The 7,122-nt window shown below is 35.8% G+C and overlaps 1 pseudogene; it reads right to left on the bottom strand.

Annotated features, from left to right (window-relative positions):
* Positions 1-1,415: 1,415 nt before the first annotated feature.
* Positions 1,416-2,924, bottom strand: LOC136150671 (histone-lysine N-methyltransferase SETMAR-like; annotated as a pseudogene).
* Positions 2,925-7,122: the final 4,198 nt, after the last annotated feature.

The following is a 7,122-nucleotide window of genomic DNA, read 5'->3' as shown; positions in this document are numbered from 1 at the left end:
ATCATTTTCTTTACCTAGTGGAGAGCACATTGTAAATTCATTTTTGTGGATTATAGAAATCATATAACTCGTCACCTTGTAGGCAGTAACTGCTGAAAAGACTAGCATCAAAAGTACAAAGCCTTACAACATTCGTGCTGTGGACAAAACTCACTCCCAGCTTAATTTTATGCTTTTCTATTCAGATTTCTTCTGTCCTACTTTCCATCTTCTCTTATTTCTATATTTAATCTTGTTTTATTATATGTATTTCTATAAAACATTCTAAAAGCTTTCCAAAATAAATAGTTTTTCCATCATAACTATTTCAAGTGTACTTTTTCAGTAGTGTTAAATATATTCACATTGTAATCTTGCAAAACTGACACTCTAGACCCATTGAATAATGCCCATTCCCTCTCTCTCTGTCCTCTGGTGATCACCAGTCTACTTTGTGTCTATGAATTTGATTATCCTAGATACCTTGTACATTTCTCCGGTGGTTCAGCAGCTAAAAATCTGCCTGCAATGCAGGAGACCAGGGTTTGATCCCTGGGTCGGGAAGATTCCCTGGAAGAGGGCGTGGCAACCCACCCAGTATTCTTGGATGGGAAATCCCCTGGACAGAAGAGCCTGGAAGGCTACAGTCCATAGGATCACAAAGAGTGGAACACAACTTAGCACGCACGCATGCAGATATCTGTTATAAATGGAATGATACTGTATTTGTCTTTTTTGTGCCTGATGCTATTGCAAATAGAATTGCTTTCTTAATTTCTTTTCAGGTTGTTCATTGTTCAGGTATAGAAATGCAACTGATTTTTGTGTCGATTTTTATAGCCAAAAACTTTGCCGAATTTGTTCATTGGTTCTAACTTGTTTTGTATGTGGATTCTTTAGGGTTTTCTACACAAAAGATCATGTCATTTGCAAACAGAAATAATTTTATTTCTTCTTTTCTGATTTAGATGCAATAAACAACTTTTAAAATAATAATTGTTTTCCTGTTCGAGATATAATTTATCTATCATACTGTATTTGTTTTAGGTGTACAATGTAATCATTTGAAACATGTACATACTGTGAAATAATTGCCACATGCCACAACACAAATTTGGTTAGCATCCATCACCTGTCATAAGTACACATTTTTTCTTGTAATGAGAACTTTTAAGATAAACTGTCTTAACAGTTTTCAAGAATACAATACAATATTGTTAACTATAGTCACCATACTGTAGATTACACCCCTAGAACTTATTTATATAACTAAAAGATTATTCCTTGTAACCACCTTCACACATCTTCCCAACTCCCACCTCATGCTTCTGGCAGTCACCTATTTGTTCTTTATATCTAGTAGGTTGATACAAAAGTAACTGCAATTTTATATCATGATTTTTAAATCATTATATCTAAGCTCAAACATATCTTTATTAATCAAAGTAGGAAACATTACAATCAACACAGTTTTGCCAACAAGAAATAAGTTTGCTTATTCCTGTAGCATAAAAATCCGTTCTTTGGGAATCAATTAAATCTTGGAAAGCATTTTCTGCCTCCTGGTGGGTGTGGAAGTGTTTTCCCTGCAAAAAGTTGTTGAAATGCTTGAAGAAGTGGTAACTGGTTGGCAAGAGGTCAGGTGGATATGGCGGATGAGGCAAAACTTCGTAGTCTAATTCTTTCAACTTTTTAAAAAATTATATTTATTTATTTTTAATTGATTGATGATTGCTTTACAATATTGGTTTCATTTCTGCCATACATCAACATGAATAGCCATGTGTGTGTTACTTGCTCAGTCGTGTCCCACTCTTTGTGACCCTGTGGACTGTAGCCCGCCAGGTTCCTCTGTCCATGGAATTCTCTAGGCAAGAACACTGGAGTAGGTTGCCATTCCCTTCTCCAAAGGATCTTCCCAACCCAGGGATTGAACCCAGGTCTTCCACATTGCAGGCAGGTTTTTTACCATCTGAGCCATCAGGGAAGTGCCATAGGTGTATATATGTCCCCATCGACTTGAACCTCCCTCCCACCTCCCACTCTTTCCCATCCCTCTAGGTTACACAGTCCCAGTTTCAGTCCCCTGAATCATACAACAAATTTCCATTGGCTATTTGTTTTTACATATGGTAGTGTATATGCTTCCATGCTACTGTCTTCATTCAGCTTTTGAAGAGTTGGTTGTGTGACATGTGGTTACACTGTCATGGAGAATTGGGCCCTTTCTGTTGACTGTAGCCAGCTGTACATGGTGCAATTTTCAGTGCTTCACATTGATTTGTTGAGCATGCTTTTCAGAGGTAATGGGTTCCCCAGGATTCAGAAAGCAGTTGTGGATCAGACGGGCAGCAAACCACCAGACAGTGACTGTAACCTTTTTTGGGGGCAAGTTTAGCTTTGGGAAGTGCTTTGGAGCTGCTTCTTGATCCAACCACTGAGCTGGTTGTCCTCGGTTATCGTATAAAATCCACTTTTCGTTGCTCGTCACTGTCCAATCAAGAAATTGGTCATTGTTTTTGCTAGAATAAGAGAAGATGACACTTTAAAACGATGATTTTTTTTTTATTTGCAGTTGCTCAGGGGGCACCCACTTACCAAGCTTTTTCACCTTTCCAATATGCTTCAAGTGCTGAGTGACCATAGAATGGTCGATGCTGAGTTTCTCAGCAACTTCCCACGTAGTTGTAAGAGGATCAGCTTTGAAGATTGCTCTCAATTTGCTATTGTCAACTTCTGATGGCAGGTCACTAACACTCCTCATCTTTAAGGCTCTCCTCTTCTTTGCAAAACTTCTTGAACCACCACCGCACTGTACATTCATTAGCAGTTCCTTGGCCAAATGCGTTGTCAATGTTGCATGTTGTCTCTGCTGCTTTACGACCCATTTTGATCTCAAATAAGAAAATCGCTCAAATTTGCTTTTTGTTTGCCATCATTTTCATAGTCTAAAATAAATATTAATGTAAAATAAGCAAGTAATAAGTCATTAGCAAAAAACATGAAGTGATAAATGTGCATTAAAATGATGTATAACATATCGTCTATTGAGAATATATTTCAATATCAAATGACAAATTTCAACAGTGCAAAAACCACAATTACATTTGTACTAACATGAGTTTTTTTTAGATTCCACATATGAGATCATACAATATTTATCTTTGTCTATCTAATTTATTTCGCTAAGCATAATACTGTCTAGATTCATCAATGTTGTTGAAAATTACACAATTTCCCTCTTTTATAACTGTATAATATTCCATTATTTGTATATATCACATTTTATTTATCCATTTATCCATCGATGGACACTTATTTTGTTTCTGTATCTTGGCTATTGTAAATAATACTGCAATGAACTTGCAAATGCAGATATTTTTTCAAGATGGTGATTTCTTTTCCTTCAGATGTATAGCCAGAAGTGGAATTGCTGATCACGTGGTGGTTCTGTTTTTAAGTTTAGGGGGGAAATTCATGCTATTTTCCACAGTTGCTATACCAACTTGCCTTTTCACAAGCAGTGCACCGTGTTACCTTTCCTCCACATCCTCTCCAGCACTTGCTATCTTTTATCTTTCTGATAAAGCCTTTCTAACAGGTGTGAGATGCTGGCTCATTGTGGTTTTGATGTGCATTTCCCCGAAGATTATTGCTTTTTCCTTTTCACATACCTATTGGTCATTTTGTGTGTCTTCTTTGGGAAAATGTCTATTCAATTCTTCTGCCCAGCAAATATTAGAAATATTTTGTAACCACCTGTAATTACCACATATGAGTTCATCATCCAGAACTGCCATAACTGACATGGACATTTCTCATTCCTCTATTGTTGGATGTTTAGATTGTTTTAAATTTGTATTATAAAGAACAATATTCCAATGCATATTTTTATGTATAGTTCGTCAGTCATATTTAATATTATTTCCTATGAAAGAGTTTAGAGGTGGCACCACTGAGTTAAAGATTATGAATATTAAGTCTTTTGACACATTTTTTCTCATTTCTAAAAAATTATAACTGAAAAAATATTTTTTGTCTTCTAGAATTTCATCATTTTTATTGAAGTAGAGTTGATTTACAATGTTGTGTTATAAGTTAAAAAATATTACTCAAATAACATTTGAGACACATTATATCTATCTTCTGAAAATTTACATTACATATGATGTTTTAAAATGGTATGAAATATATCATATATGTGGCTTAAAATATATTAATACATGAATTACATTTTTTATAATATTGAGCTCTTTTTAAGTTTATTTTTAATTGGAGGATAATTGCTTTACAATATTGTGTTAGTTTCTACCATATACCAACATGAATCAGCCATAGGTATACATGTGTCCCCCCTCTCTTGAACCTCCTTCTCACCTCGCATCACATCCCACCCCTCTGGGTTGCCACAGAGCACTGAATTTGAGCTCATTTCATCTGATGATGGACAGCTAGGGGACTTCCATGCCCTAACTATTATAAACAGTGTTATAATGAACATAGGGATTCATGTATCTTTTTCAATTTTGGTTTCCTGGGGGTATATGCCCAGTAATGGGATTGTTGGATCATGCAGTAGTTTTTTTTTTTTTTTTTTAATATTATTTTATTAGTTGGAGGCCAATCACTTTACAACATTTCAGTGGGTTTTGTCATACATTGACATGAATCAGCCATATAGTTACACGTATTCCCCATCCCGATCCCCCCTCCCACCTCCCTCCCCACCCGACTCCTCAGGGTCCTCCCAGTGTTTTATTCCTACTTTTTCAAGGAATCTCCACACTGTTCCATGCAGACTATATCAATTTACACTCCCACCAACTGTGCAAGAGTGTTCCCTTTTCTCCACAACCTCTCCAGCACTTACTGTTTGTAGAATTTTTGATGATGGCCACTCTGAACAATGTGAGATGATATTTCATTGTATATTTAATTTGTATTTCTCTAAGAATGGGCAATGTTGAGCATCTTTTCCTGTGTGTATTAGCCATTCATGTGTCTTCTTTGGAGAAATGTCTGTTTAGGTCTTCTGCCTACTTTTTGGTTGGATTGTTTGTTTTTCTGATATTGAGCTGCATGAGCTGCTTGTGTATTTTGGAGATTAATCTTTTATCAGTTGTTTTATTTGCTATTATTTTCTCCCACTCTGAGGGCTATCTTTTAACCTTATCTATAGTCTTCTTTTCTGTGCAGAAGCTTTTAAGTTTACTAAGGTCTCATTTGCTTAGTTTTGTTTTTATTTCCATTATTCTAGGAGGTGGGTGCAAGAGGATCTTGCTGTGATTTATGTCAAGGAGTGTGCTGCCTATGTTTTCCTCTAGGAGCTTTATAATTTCCTGCATTGTAATTAAGTCTTTAACACATTTTGAATTTATTTTTGTGCATGGTGTTAGAAGATGTTCCAAATTCATTCCTTCACATGTAGCTGTCCAGTTTTCCCAGGACCACTTATTGAAGAGGCTGTCTTTTCTCCATTGTAAATTCTTCCCTCCTTTGTCAAAGATAAGGTGCCCATAAGTGCATGGGTTTATCTCTGGGCTTTATATCTTGCTCCATTCCTCTATATTTCTATTTTTGTGCCACTACCATACTGTCTTGATGACATGTAGCTTTATAGTATAGTCTGAAGTCAGGAAGGTTAATTCCTCCAGCTCCATTTTTCTTTCTCAAGATTGCTTTGGCTGTTCAGGGTCTTTTGAATTTCTATGCAAATTGTGAAATGTTTTGCTCTAGTGCTGTGAAAAATACCATTGGTAGTTTGATAGGGATTGCATTGAATCTGTAGATTGCTTTGGGTGGTATAGTAATTTTCACAATATTGATTCTTCCCATCCAAGAACATGGTATATCTCTCCTTCTGTTTGTGTGGCCTTTGACTTCTTTCATCAATGTCTTATAGTTTTCTGCATACAGGTCTTTTGCCTCTTTAGGTAGGTTTATACCATTGTATTTTATTCTTTTTGTTGCAATGGTGAATGAGACTTAATTTTTAATCACCTTAATTTTTATTTCTGATTTTTCATTGTTCCTGTATAGGAATGCAAGTGATTTCTGCATATTATTTTTATATCCTATGACTTTACTATATTCATTGATTCAGTTCAGTTCAGTTACTCACTGTGTAACTGTCATCTGCAAACAGTGAGAGTTTTACTTCTTTTCCAATCTGGATTCCCTTTATGTCTTTGATTGTTGTGGCTAGGACTTCCAAAACTATGTTGAATAATAGTGCTGAGAGTGGGCACTCTTGTCTTATTCCTGATCTTAGATGAAATGCTTTCAGTTTTTCATCACTGAGAATGTTTGCTACGGGTTTGTCATATAAATCCTTTATTATGTTGAGGTATGATCCTTCCTCAGGATTGACTGAGATTATCATATGGTTTTTATCTTTCAGTTTGTTAGTATGGTGTATCATATTGATTGATTTATGTATATTGAAGAATCCTTGTATCCCTGAGATAAAGTCTACTTGATCACAATGTATGATGTTTTTAATGTGTTGTTGGATTCTGTTTTCTAGAATTTTGTTGAGTATTTTTGCATCTATGTCCATCAGTGATGTTGGTCTATTTTCTTTTCTTTTCTTTTCTTGTGGCATCTTTGTCTGGTTTTGGTTTCAGGGTGATAGTGCCCTCATAGAATGTGTTCAGAAGTCTTTCTTCCTCTGCAATTTTATGAAAGAGTTTGAGCAGTATAGGTATTAACTCTTCTCTAAGCTTTTGGTAAAATTCACCTGTGGAGCCATCTAGCCCTGGGCTTTTGTTTGTTTAATGTTGAGCTCTTTTGCTGACTTTTATATTCCTTTGCGAGTTGTCACAATGATTGGGAGCATAGTGCTGGCATTTAGCGGGTTAAGGGCAAGAAAGACTAGAGGTATCACATGGCTTGAGACTATTCTCTTAAAGTAATTTTTCAGACCCTAATGTCAGTAACTCTCCCAGTGACACACACTGGGCCAGTTTTGTGTTGATATATCTAAATTCCAAGGGCCACTCTGTATTCTGTTCCTTTTACCATTAAGGACCATAAAATCATAAAGTAGCTCTTTACTGTTCAGCAGAAATGAACACATTGTAAATCAACTATATTCCAAGAGATTTTTTAAAATGTACATTTCAATGATGATGGGTTGAGAAT

Source organism: Muntiacus reevesi, chromosome 19 (genome assembly GCF_963930625.1).
Source record: "Muntiacus reevesi chromosome 19, mMunRee1.1, whole genome shotgun sequence".
Taxonomy (NCBI): Eukaryota; Metazoa; Chordata; class Mammalia; order Artiodactyla; family Cervidae; genus Muntiacus; species Muntiacus reevesi.
This window is presented reverse-complemented; position numbering and strand designations above follow the sequence as displayed.